Raw genomic sequence first — 13,300 nt, 5'->3', positions numbered from 1 at the left:
GGTGAGAAACCCCAGTTGGACTGTTAGGTTCAGGTTGTTTTAAAAGCGACTTCCTAAGAGACTGTTTTAAAAGCGACTTCCTAAGCCAAAGCAAGAGGATGTAAGAACTTAGATGTTCTGGAGAATACCCCAGATACAGAGCTCGAAAAGTCCTGAAGCTGTCTAGAAAGGTAGACAACACAACTCACAAGTGTTATTGATGCCCCATGTGAAAAGTTGCCCAACAAAAAAACACAAGTGAGGAAGTAGCCAGCAAATAAATTCTCGTCCCTCTGCAGCCAGCTTGCTTTTGAGAGTTGTCAGTGGTTCAAGGAAGTCTGTCAAGAAGGTGACCTGTGTGTAAAAATCAGTTAGGATTTCATGCGGTTTTGGACCAGGTTAGTATTGAACCCACCATCTCTACTTGCTTTCCTTCTTACTTCTTCTCCCTCTGCTCCCCATCCCTTCCTCTTTTCCCCTCACTCTTGTTATCTTGGTATAGAATCTACCAGTAAAGTCTCACCTAAAAGCTTTGCTTCAGTCTGTTTTCAATCAAAGGTAGGCTCCTCCAGCATTGCTTTGGGCCTTTCCAAGGATGGCATTGCTTGAGACCAGGGGTGTGCAATAGGTCTGCCCTATTTGAACTTCATTTGCCTCCAGTTCTAAAGCTACAGCCTTCAGGTTGATTTATCATTGATAAAGCTGGCATTCTGATCTTCTTTTGTCCATATTCTGTGTTTCTTACTCAACGGGTCTCAAAATCAGTAAGAAAAGCATATTATTGGTCTCTTCCAACCCCAATAGCATAGGCTGTTTCTCTCCTTGCTCTCAACTTTTAAATACCACTTACAACTCTTACAAATTTAATTTATATTGTGAACTATCTGAAGTGAGTGGTCCTAATTTAGACTTACATGAGTTACTTACAATGTCTAGTGCCATATATTGTATATAGTAGGTGGGCAACTACTAAACTAAGTCAAACTATTTCTCATTCCCCATAAAATCAAATTATTCATTTTAATAAAATGATCTTTAATATTTGGTACCCATTTAAGAAGACCTGAAACAATTGAGACCAAAGAAAAGGTGAATACAATGAATAATAAACATCTGAAATTATTTTAAAAAATCTCTGGAGCTGGAAACTCCAGCAGAAAATTGGAAGCAAATATCGGAGACTAAATTCTCTGAGGTGTGATGTTTAATTAAAAGGCAGAGCTTGTTAAAATAACCACAATGCAAAACAGTTCCAGTCACTAAATTTTACCTTTGAAATTAATGTTAGTTTTCATTAGATGATAGCGGAGGGTCCAGATTTAGAGGATATGGAAAAGCAGTAGAGCTTACAACCTATGGTCACATAGGTTGCTCTCTGGCATTAGCTGCTCTTAGCAAAGGAAGTCTTAATAAAGGTACCCCATGCTATTAGAACAGAATGCAAGTGTGTAAAATGGATGAAAGTAAATGCATCTTCCACGATGTGCGTGTGTGTATGTGTGTGTATGTGAGTATATGTTTTGTGTTTTGTGTTAAAAATGAAATGACATTTTTCAATTAGTCCTCCTCCTGAGTGACTATATAGATACCAGATAAGGCAGCAGAGAAATAGAAAGTGTCAAAGCTATTAACAGGATGATTTTATTTTTAAGATTCAGTCTAATAATTATCTTAATAACTACCAACACAACAATAATAGCTACCACTTTTAGAGCCCAAACAATATTCTAAGCATTAACCTAAGCACATGTGCACACACACATGCATATATACACACATACATACACACACACACACTCATGTAAAACTCAAAACAAATACATTTGAGGTTTCTTTTGAGGATGGTGCCATTGTTTCCTCCATCTTATAGATGAGGTAACTAAGACACAAATGAATTAAGAGACTTGTCCAAGTATATACAGCTGAGTGTCAGAGTCAGGATTCACGCCAGGTACTCTGGCTGTAGGCTCCTTCCTATTCATCTTTAGTTTAAAATTGTTCTATAATAATTTTTCTTTTATCCTCAGAAACATGCTCCAGTAAATATTTTCAAGCCGAACATGCCATTAGATTTGGCATTAAATACAAAGTAATTTAAACTTACTGAATCTTGGAAACATTTTAGTCTTTCTCATATGGCAACTTCCAGTTCTATTGTTAACTCATGATCCACTCCTAAAACCACTACCATGTGTGTGACCTTTGACCCAGCAAATTTACTTCCAGGAATATCCTGAGAAAAATACTTTGTATCTTTCTATGATGCTACTTACATCATAATGTAAAGCATTATTTACAATAGCAAATAATTACAAAAATCTATAATTTCATAGAATAGTAAGAAATTGTCTAATTTCAGTTACAGTCATTCCATGGAATACTAGACATCCAGTAAAAGCACCTTGTAAAGTGACAGTTACCTAAATGTGAAATTTCATATATATTGCAAAGTGAAAAAATTACAAGATGTTATTATAGTATTTCCCTCTTTTGTTGGTATTAAACTGTATTTGACTGCACAACACACACACATACAGAAAATCCTTAAATGTGTGTACATTAAAAGGTTTTACATTGTTTATCTTTTGATGGACACATAGGAGTCATTTAAATTTTCTTCTCAGAACCATTCAATGCTTCTTAAATTTTTCATAAGGCATATGTATTATCTTTGAAATAAGAAAAACATGTATTAAAAGTAAAAACAACAATTTATATGTATCTATAGATATAAATATACATATGTAGTTCCTAATGAAATATTAAATTGCAGTGGTGTAAGCCAGCTTTTATGTCCCAAGAGTAATCCATCACCATAAATGATTTCTAAAAGTATATATCAGAAAGCTTTTTAGGACTTCCTGTTCTGCATTTTGTTCACATCTCCTCACTTGGCTATAACTGAGAGAATTCTTAAATTTTTTTAAATGTTGATTTATTTTTGAGAGAGAGACAGAGAGTGAGCAGACAAGAGGCAGAGAGAGACACACACACAGAATCTGAAGCAGACTCCAGGCTCTGAGCCATCATCACGGAGCCCGATGTGGGGCTTGAAATCACGAATCATGAGATCGTGACCCGAGCCAAAGTCAGATGCTTAACCGACTGAGCTACCCAGGCACCCTAACTGAGAGAATTTTTAACCGTAAATGGCTCATTTTCTTATTACAGGAGTATTTTACCTGTGGCACAGTAAGTTTTTACAAAGCTAAGACAAACTGCATTTGAAATGTATAGTCAAAAGTCAATGGAGGTCATTTTTATGTTGTTGCTGTAATTTCTATGGCAGCAAGTTGATTTAGTCATATTTCTCACCTGCTAGTGAATGATCATCTATCCGCTTTTAATTTTTTCCCAAATCCAACTACTATTTTTCCTCTCCTTTGTTAATCACCACTTTCAATGTTACATCTGTGTCCCCAAATAGGTGTTTACCTTTTTAAAACACGTGGTATATTTTGTGATTGTGTTTAATTTATGAAAATGGTACACTATAGATCTTGTTCTGTTTCTTACTCTTTTTTTAGCGAGCACCATATTCCTGAGATGTATCTATATTCTACCATTACTGCATCATATCCCCTAATGTCTGGCTCCAGCACATTTTACTCATTCATTCCCTTATTGATGGACACCTGGATTGCCTTCCTCTTGTTCTCCTAGGAAAGACCTGGATGAGCGGCTTTGTGCATGCTCACTGAGAGTCCTGAGCCAGAGGTTCTCAATGTGACTGCTGGGTCCCAGGTCAAACCCAGAATTATTTCACAAAACACTGGCCAATTTCCTTCCAGAATGATTGTGTCAGTTTATATCCTAAACAAAAAAGAAGTGCTAATTAAAAAACAAGAGAGTTGTAACTGTTTTCTCATTCATGTGGGACAGAAGAATTCATTTTTCAAGAAAATTTTGTTTGGGAAAATATTTTAATGAGTCCATTGGGCTTATTTAGTGAGTACATAATCCATCTAGAATGGAAAGTTAGAGACAAAGAAAAGCTAAATGGCTTTGCCTGCTAATAGAAAAGACCTTTTATTTTGGCAAAGGAACTCGTTCTACATGATGATGCATTTAGAAAATGTATTTTTTCCTTAATGTGGGCAAAGATTATGCTATCTTAGAAAACTATTATTTGTTCTTGGAATTGGGGTGTGTGTGTGTGTGTGTGTGTGTGTGTGTGTGTGTGAAGCCACTCAGGAGGAAAGGAATAGAACCAAGAGGACTAGAGGAAGCATGAGGAAACTCATGTTTTTCTTCCATTAATGGGTCCTAAAGCTTACTGAACTTTAAATGCCAAGACCCACTACAGATATTCTGCTGAAGCTCTAACTCAATTACTTTAATTCTATACTGACTATGAAAATGAGCCTCCATAACTCTTGTATTTTCATTGTGCCTAAGAATTGTCTTGTTGTGAGCAGAAGTAGGTCCCAGGAAGTTTCTCCTTGGGATAGAATAAATCGGTTTCCTATACTGTCCCTTCTTTGAAACAAGGCTACAAATAACAGACATCCCAACCCAAGTGGGCTTAAGTAACCAAGTTTTATGTAGATTCGCTCATGCATCAGAAAAGGGATGAGCCATGAAGCTGAATTCAGAACTGAGGCAATGTTCCTATCTATGTTTTAGCTCATCAGCTAATATTTTGGGGTGTGTGGTAGCAAATGTCAGTGGAGGCTTTAGTAATTATATCCATTTAGATTTTACATCTAGGAGAAGGGAATGAGATTCTGTTTATGAAAAATTTCAGCAAAGTCTCATTTTATCTCTTTGGATCTAATTGGACCACATGTTCATTCTTGAACCAATTGTGTAACTAGGGTCTTCTGCCATTCTTATTTACAAGACTAATCAGAGCCTATGCCAATCTCTTGAGCAAAGAGTGACATTCACATGAAGCATTTATGTTGATAATGGGGGAGGTGTCCTTACCTGAAACCAAAATCAGGCCTGAAATTGTATGCACAAATGCCAAGTAACAAATATAATATTTTCGTTCTCTCAGTAAAAGTTTGCCTCTTCTCATTTCCTTTATCATACATGAAGAAATGAAACAGATGCTCCAGGAGTACCAAGATACTTGAAGACAAGTGTGTATATCTTATGCACAGAACACACATTTGGAAATGTTATTTTGGACAATTTGTCCATGGTAGATTTTCTGCCAAAAATGTTTATCTCTTAATCTGCTGGCCTCTCTTTTTCTTCATCTCAGTCATTGTCTTATAGTTAGAGATCTTAAATATACAAAAAATTGATTAAATGAATAACTAAATGAAATCACAGTTCTATTCCACATGTTCTTCTAAATAAATTGCCTCATAGTTTAAGAAACAAAGCAGATAAACATAAGGGGAAAAAGAGAAAGGCAAACCACGAGAGACTCTTAACTATACAGAACAAACGAAGGTTGATGGAGGGAGGTTGGCAGGGGGATGGGTTAAATGGGTGGTGGATATTCAGAAGGGTGCTTGTGATGAGCACTGGGTGCTGTATGTAAGTGATGAATCATTAAATTTTACTGCAGAAACCAATATTACACTGTATATTAACTAGAATTTAAATAAAAACTTGGAAGAAAAAAAGTACTCATCTAGGTCACAAAAAGGATAATATACATGCTAATATTTCCCATTTATATTAGAAATAACTGAACCAAAAACAACCCCACGTATTCTTCACACAAATTTATAGCCAGAGAGTCTTAATTGGCTATCAGAAGTATCTGTCCCTCCAAATAGTCTGCACATAAAAAATATATTGCTTATTTTGTACTTTTATAATCTAAACTGGGAAGGAAATCGAGTGTGACATATTTTATCTTCCAACTAGGAAAGATTTTTAGACAAAGTAAGCCAAAACATTAAAATTCAAGACTCCGATTAACAAGCATTTGTTTGGTGATTATTTTTTTGAAAAGTTTCTTGCACAATCATCTGAATAGAATAAAAATGTACATATGCTCTTTGAAAAATGTTGCTATTACAGAACGGTAGATAGCAGATTCTGCAGTATGTCTTCTTGAGGACTTGTAAATGATCACTATTCATAAATTTCTCTGTATAACATGGATCCTTACTATGCAATAAAGTTAGCATATAGGATCATTCCTAATGTTGAGTTTGTGAACAAGTGCTTAAAGGAGAAAAGAATCAATGATTAAATGCCAGGTATGGTGGCAGGCACTTAGCATTTAATGTCTCATGGTAAAGATAATTAATCCCTGTTTGTAAGTGAGGGAACTGAAATTCAGACATTAATACTAAAGCAGAGTTAAATGCTTTCCGTTGTGTATAAATTAATTAAATGAGTGGATTTATTACTGGCACAAAGGGTCCAAGTATGTGGTGGGTAAAAGGGGAAAGAGGCAGAAAATAAAATTAAAATTATTTAGCACATAATGATATGTCAGACATCGTGTAAGAAGATTTACATATCAGACCTCTTTAAATATCAAATTGTATGGAGTATGTCTTAAATAAGATAATGGAAGCAATAAATCAGGAAAGCAATTAACACAAAATAGGTTTTCAATAAATGCAACAATGTAGAGTGTATATCTCTTTAAATGCAAGGGAACATTCACCAAGATAGACTATATGTTAGGCCAATAAACACATATATATTAAATTTAAAAGGATCAAAATTGTACAAAGTATATAATTTGCCTACAATGAAATTAAATAGAAATCCATAACAATAAAATTATTTAGGAAAATATAAATTATCTGGAAATTTTAAACACTTCTTTTTTTAAAGTTCATTCATTTATTTTAAGAGGGAGAGAGAGATAGAGAGTAAGTCGGGGGAGGGTGGTACAGAGAGGGAGGGAAAGAGAATCCCAAGCAGGTGCTCTGCTCCACACTGAGCCCTACGTGGGACCCTATCTTATGACTGTGAGATCATGACCTGACCCTAAATCAAGAGTCAGATGCTTAACCTACTGAGACAGCCAGGCACCCATAAAACTCACTTCTAAATAATTAATGAATCAAAGATCACATCACAGAGGAAATTTGAAAATATTTTCAGCTAATGACATTAAAAATAATACATATCAAAATTCTGTTGGATACTTTATAACAAAAAATTTATATGAAATGGACAAATATCTTTAAATGTCACGCAAGAATAAATAGAAAATCTGAATACCACTGTGTCTATTAAAAACTTTAATTTGTTATCTCAAACCTTCTAATATCACATATAATAGTGAAATACCGTAGTATGTTTCTTCCTCAAATCATGAATAAATCAAAGATGTCCACCTTCACTACTTCTATTCAATACCGTATTAGGGGAGGTACAAGTCATTGGAATCATGCCAGAAAGAAAACTAAAAGGCAGAAATATCAGATGAAAGTAGAACTCTCCTGGGGCTCACTTGACTAAGCATCTGACTCTTGATTTCAGCTCAGGTAATGATTTCATGGTTCATGAGTTCGAGTCCCACATTGGGCCCTGTGCTGACAATGCAGAGCCTGCTTGAGATTCTCTCTCCCCCTCTCTCAAAATAATAATTTAGTTATCTCTCAAAATAAATAAAACTTAAAAAAAAAGTTTTTTAAGTAAAACTGTCCTATTTACCAATGATATGATTGCTTAGTTAGAATACCCATGGAATCTACAAACCTAATTAATCAGTTTAGCAAGTTTATAGGATATGATGCTAATATGAAAAGTCAATTGGATCTTCAAAGAATAGCAGCAAAAATTAAAAGTTAAAATTTCAAAATACCCATTTATCATAGAATCAAAAATTTTTTTTAATATGAAATTTATTGTCAAATTGGTTTCCGTGCAACACCCAGTGCTCATCCCAACAGGTGCCCTCCTCGATGCCCATCACCCACTTTCCCCTCCCTCCCAACCCCCATCAACCCTCAGTTTAGAATCAAAATTTTAACATAACTATGGAGGCATCTGGGTGGCTCAGTCGGTTAAGAGTCCAACTTTTGATCAGGTCATGATCTCGCATTTCATGGGTTTGAGCCCCACATCAGTGTGTGAGCTGACAGATCAGAGCCAGAGCCTGAGTCAGATTCTGTATCTGCCTTTCTCTGCCTCTCCCCTGCTCACACTTTGTCTCACTCTCTCTCAAAAATAAATAAACATTAAAATTTTTTTGAAATAAAATAAAATAACTGTGAATAAATGTAACAAAAACATTCAAGACTTCTACTCTGAAACTACAAACATTGTTGATCGCAGCTAAAAATTTAAATAAATGAATGGAAGGAATAAATCCAAATATGTTAATGGACTGGAAAACTCAATGCTATTAAGATTACAATTCTCTCTAAACTGACCTACAGATTAAATGCAATTCCATCTTTATACCACTTTGGCAAGCTCATTTTATTTTTTTTATAATTTTTTTAAAAATTTATTTTTACTTATTTTGAGAGAGATACAAAGAGCAAGTAGGGGAGGGGGAGAGAGAGAGAGGAAGACAGAATACCAACAGTGCGTGCACTGTCAGTGCAGAGCCCGACGCGGGGCTCGAACCCAAGAACTGTGAGATCATAAAGTCAACAAAGACTTACATGTAAGTGTACACAGCAGGTTTATTTATAATAGCCAAAAGCTAGAGACCAATGAAATATCCATTAACAGGAGAAACAAATTGTGGTATATTCATGAAATGGAATACTACTTAGCAATAAAAGAGAAACAAGAAAGTCTTCAATATACACAGTAACATGGATAAATCTCAGAGTCATTTTAATAAGTGAAAGAAGCCAGGTAAAATGAATACAAAATGTATGATGCCACTTATGTAAGATTCTAGTAAAGAAAACTAATCCACAGTGACAGAAAGCAGATTAGTGGTTGCCCAAGGATGGAGATGGAGAAAAGAATGGATTACAAAGGTAGCCTAGGAAACTTCTGAAGGTAATAATATTCATTATCCTGATTATGATGATAGCTTATACATATATCAAAACATCAAACTCTGTATTTTTAATATTGGTAGTATATTATACTTTATATCTCAATAAAGTCATAAAAAGCAAGTATAGGGAGAAAGTAAGATTATTCCTTTCAGCATGAAATCGTGACACAAAAATATTCCATTGCCTTCCAGAAATCTGCAGAATTCAGTGCGGCATAACAATTTGCAAGTCTGAACAACTGCAGATGGTAGGAAGCTCTTTCTTTTCTCATACGCAGTGGTAGTCAAAGAATGCAAAATACTTCTACGCTTCACTTTGCCTATCAGCACTCCTTAAAATTCCATGCCCAGAAATACATTGTTTTCTTATTTGATGTCTACAGACATGAACATGCTCAGACCTGCAAACACACTGGCCTCTAACACTTACATGGCAATAACCGCAGTCGAAATTATTTGGATTTGTGCTTTACAAACAACTTTTCTTTTTCACATGCTCTACTCAAAATTACCAATTTTTTCCATTTTGTTTAATAGGTAAATGATTCAGCACTATTGTCTCTGTGGCAACAGGTTTTCTTCAATTTACTCTTCCCACTTTTTTGTAGGTCTTTTTAGCATAATGCTTCTTCTGTTTTACTTGCTCCACTAAAGTTAGATTAACCTTAAAAAAATTGATGCTAAAGCCAGTGATTATTATGTGAACTGAATATCTGGTGTCAGTTCAGGTCCTTTGCTTTTGAATCTTCACTTAATTAGCACAGATTAGGGGAGGTGGGAACATTTATCTTGAAACACAATCAAAATTGTGCAGAAATGGAATAGATCATTGGTCTATAAGATTATCATTTTATATGAGACAAAGTGAGTTAATTAGTTAATTACTTGGTATGAAGGATAAAAGTCACTCCTGCTTTTATTGTATTTACTCTGGTAATAAACAGAGAGTTTCCGTACTTAATGTTTATTCACTCTTTGGCAGCTTTCCTAAATACCAAAAAATAGTTGCATTTAAAGTGCCAAAGATTTCCTGGCAGTAGAAGTCAAATAATTCCAGTAAAGGTCTTATATAACTTGGTTTTTAGAGTAATTAGACATCACTGAAGACAGCTTATAATTTTAGAGCTGAAAGTGGCTCCAGAGATTACCTGATACAGCTGTCTGGTTTCCCAGGTGAGTCGACTGCAATCCATGTGGCAGGTGACTGACTCACACTGACACACTGAGTCATCTATTTTATTCTTCATGTAATTCTATAACTTCTTAGTGTGGAAATAGTCTCATAAGTTATTAAATTAATACCACAGAGGAGCATGGTGAATAACTTATATTAAGGTGTGATATTTGAACTTTGACCACCCTAGGGAATAGAGAGGTATATGATGACACAAGACTGAAAAATAATCACACTCTCCCCAATCTGTGCCCCAAATATACACAATCCAATTCTATAAATAAATTAACATTTCCACTTTCTCCATTAATTTACCAAAATAACTTCCGGATTTTAGTATTTTCATGCTTCTGAATAAATCAAGGTCAGTTTCCACATACATTACACATTCTCCATTTCCTTGTTTAAGAATCCAGTAAACACTAAGCACCATACAAGATCATTTCCTTTTTGAATGTGATAGAATCAAATTTAAGTTTTAAAACCCTAGTGGTTGCTTCTGTGTAGAGGATAAATTATAGGTGTGGCAAGAGCTGAAATGAGGATATAAGTTTGGCATCCACTGCCTTAGTGTGTTGTGAAGTAGAATAGGCTGAGAGCAAAGAAGTGGACATATCTGCATGGTATTTTGAATGTGAAATTGGCAGATTGATCATGAGTAGTAAGGAAGAGAGAAATTGTGGATGTCTTCCAGGCTTGGATCCTGGATGGATGAATGGGTGATGGTATAATTTAGTGAAACAGAGATTAGGGAGGTGGAAATAATTGCTTGGAGGATGCCAATATAAAGAACTCTATTTTGGAAATAATAAATTTAAGATACAAATGGAATGAAAAGAAGTCAAGTGGGGGGGGTGGCGCCTGGGTGGCTCAGTCGGTTGAGCGTCTGACTTCAGCTCCGGTCACGATCTCACATCTGTGAGTTCCAGCCCCATGTTGGGCTCTGTGCTGACAGCTCAGAGCCTGGAGCCTGCTTCGGATTCTGTGTCTCCCCCCTCTCTCTGCCCCTCCCCTGCTCATGCTCTGTCTCTCTCTGTCTCAGAAATAAATAAAAACATTAAAAAAAATTAAAAAAAAGTCAAGTGGGTAGAAAAGGTCAAAGTTAAAAATAAGAATGTGGGAGTAATCAGCATATAAAGGATATTTAAACACATAGGACTAAAGGCAATCAGTTAGGAAGAGACTATAGATCAACCAGGACATTTTTATAGTTAGGATTTGGGCAGAAAAGCAGTGAAAGTTTCAGCAGTGAGACTGAGAAAAAGCAGCAGAAAGGTAGGAGGAAAAGTGGGGGGGGGGGTATTTTCTGTTAAAAAACAATAAACTAGCCATCAGGAAAATGTATATCAAAACCACAATGAGATACTACTTCATTCCCGCTATGGTGGCTTTAATCAAAAAGATAATAACAAGTGTTGATGAGGATGTGGAGAAATGGAACATTCATAAATTGCTTGTGAGAATATAAAATGGTGTGGCCACTTTGGGAAAGAGTCTGGCAGATTCTCAAAATGTTTTTATTTATTTATTTATTTTAATGTTTATATATTTGCAAGAGAGAGAGAGACAGAGTGTGAGCAGGGGAGGGGCAGAAAGAGAGGGAGACACAGAATCTGAAACAGGCTCCAGGCTCTGAGCTGTCAGCAGAGAGCCCGACGTGGGGCTCGAACTCATGAACCGTGAGATCATGACTTGAGCCAAAGTCAGATGCCTAACTGACTGAGCCACCCAGGCGCCCCGATTCTCAAAATGTTAAACATAGAATTACCCACATGACTAAGCAATTCCACTCTTACATACCCAGGAGAAATGGAAACATAAGTCCATACAAAAATATGTACTTGAATGTCCATAACAGTATTACTTATAATAGCCCGAAACTGGAAACAAATGTCCACCAACTGAAAAATTGATTAATAAATGTGTTATATGTATACAATGGAATATTATTCTTCAATAAAAAGGAATGAAATATCAGTACATCCTATAACATAGATGAACCTTGAAAGCACCATGCTAAAAACCCAGTCACAAAAGATTACATATTGTATTATTCCATTTATATGAAATACCCAGAGTAGTCAGATCTATGGAGATAGGAAGTAGATTAGTGAGTAGTTGCCTAAATGGTGGTAGGCAGTGGACGTGGGTAAAGGAGAGGAGAGGGAGGTAGAGAATGAAGAGTGTTGAGATATGGGATTTCTTCAGGGGGTTATAAAACTGTTCTAAAATTGATTGGGGTGGTATTTGCACAACGTGTGGAAATACTAAAAACTATTAAAGTGTATACTTGAAAAGGGTGAATTAGATGGCATATGGATTATATCTTAATAAATAAACTATGTAAAAAAGGAAAACACAGTGTTTTATGATGGCAGAATGTTCAACTGTGCTGAATATTACTGAGCCTGATAAATTGGCCATTGTTTTCAGCAAGGTCAGTCATGACTTCGACAAAGTAGTTGAGTATGAGAGCTTACTTGGATTGAAGAAAAATGATGAGCAAGTGGAAACATTATTTTAGGCAACACTTTAGTGTATTTTACTATGAAAAGGATCAGATAAATCAAATTATAGCTGGAAGTCAGAGTATAATTGTTGCTTTTAAGATATGAGATATTAAATCATGTTTTTATGCACCTATGCATAAATCAATAGAGAAAAAAAGTTTAGAATTAAGGACGGTGTAGTAATTTCAGAGATACCAGAGTGGCTAAGATGGCTATGAATATTGAATGCAGTGAAAAAAGGAGGACCTGGCCTTTAGAAAAGCAAACTATTCCTCCACTTTAATGGGAGGGAAGGCCAAAAACACGGATTCAGACTCATATTGGCTGATAGAGTTGTTGATAGAAAGGTGAAAACTTTTCTGACTGATACGTTCTAATATTTATACTATTTCTAACATAGTATAGTTAAATATTAGGCTAGGGGATTAACTGAAAGGGTTTCAGAGTAAGGAAGTGTACGTATTTGTTGTGGAGAATGAGAAAATTAAGTAAATTGGTATCCATTGTTTTTTGGGATGAGGATTTTAAACTGCAATTGTCAGCACAGATGTGGAAAAATTTTTCAATAATGTTTAACGTGCTATGGTGCTATGGTGTAGGTAAGTAGTAAGTAAATAATTGGGTTTAAACTTAGTTTGGGTTTTTTTCCAACATACTTTCACAATGGAGGAAGCAAAAAACAAGTAACTATATGATATTTTGGACCATGGCAGGTAAGTAGGGAAAAGAAGACATGAGATGCAT

General features: G+C 35.4%; 1 long non-coding RNA gene across 20 annotated transcripts in view; it reads left to right on the top strand.

Moving 5' to 3' along the window:
• LOC128312880 (uncharacterized) overlaps nucleotides 1-13,300 on the top strand; it is a 430,418-nt gene that overhangs the window by 281,683 nt on the left and 135,435 nt on the right. Inside the window, exon 9 of one of the 20 annotated variants that reach the window (XR_008292779.1) lies at nucleotides 9,065-9,120. The exons of the other annotated variants lie outside the window; for them this stretch is intronic. This is a non-coding gene — a long non-coding RNA (uncharacterized LOC128312880). The remainder of the gene's footprint in view (nucleotides 1-9,064; nucleotides 9,121-13,300) is intronic. 20 annotated transcript variants of the gene reach the window in all.

The sequence above is a fragment of the Acinonyx jubatus genome, chromosome F2 (assembly GCF_027475565.1).
Source record: "Acinonyx jubatus isolate Ajub_Pintada_27869175 chromosome F2, VMU_Ajub_asm_v1.0, whole genome shotgun sequence".
Classification (NCBI taxonomy): Eukaryota; Metazoa; Chordata; class Mammalia; order Carnivora; family Felidae; genus Acinonyx; species Acinonyx jubatus.
The sequence above is the reverse complement of the archived record's forward strand: the minus strand, read 5'-3'. Positions and strand labels throughout refer to the sequence as shown.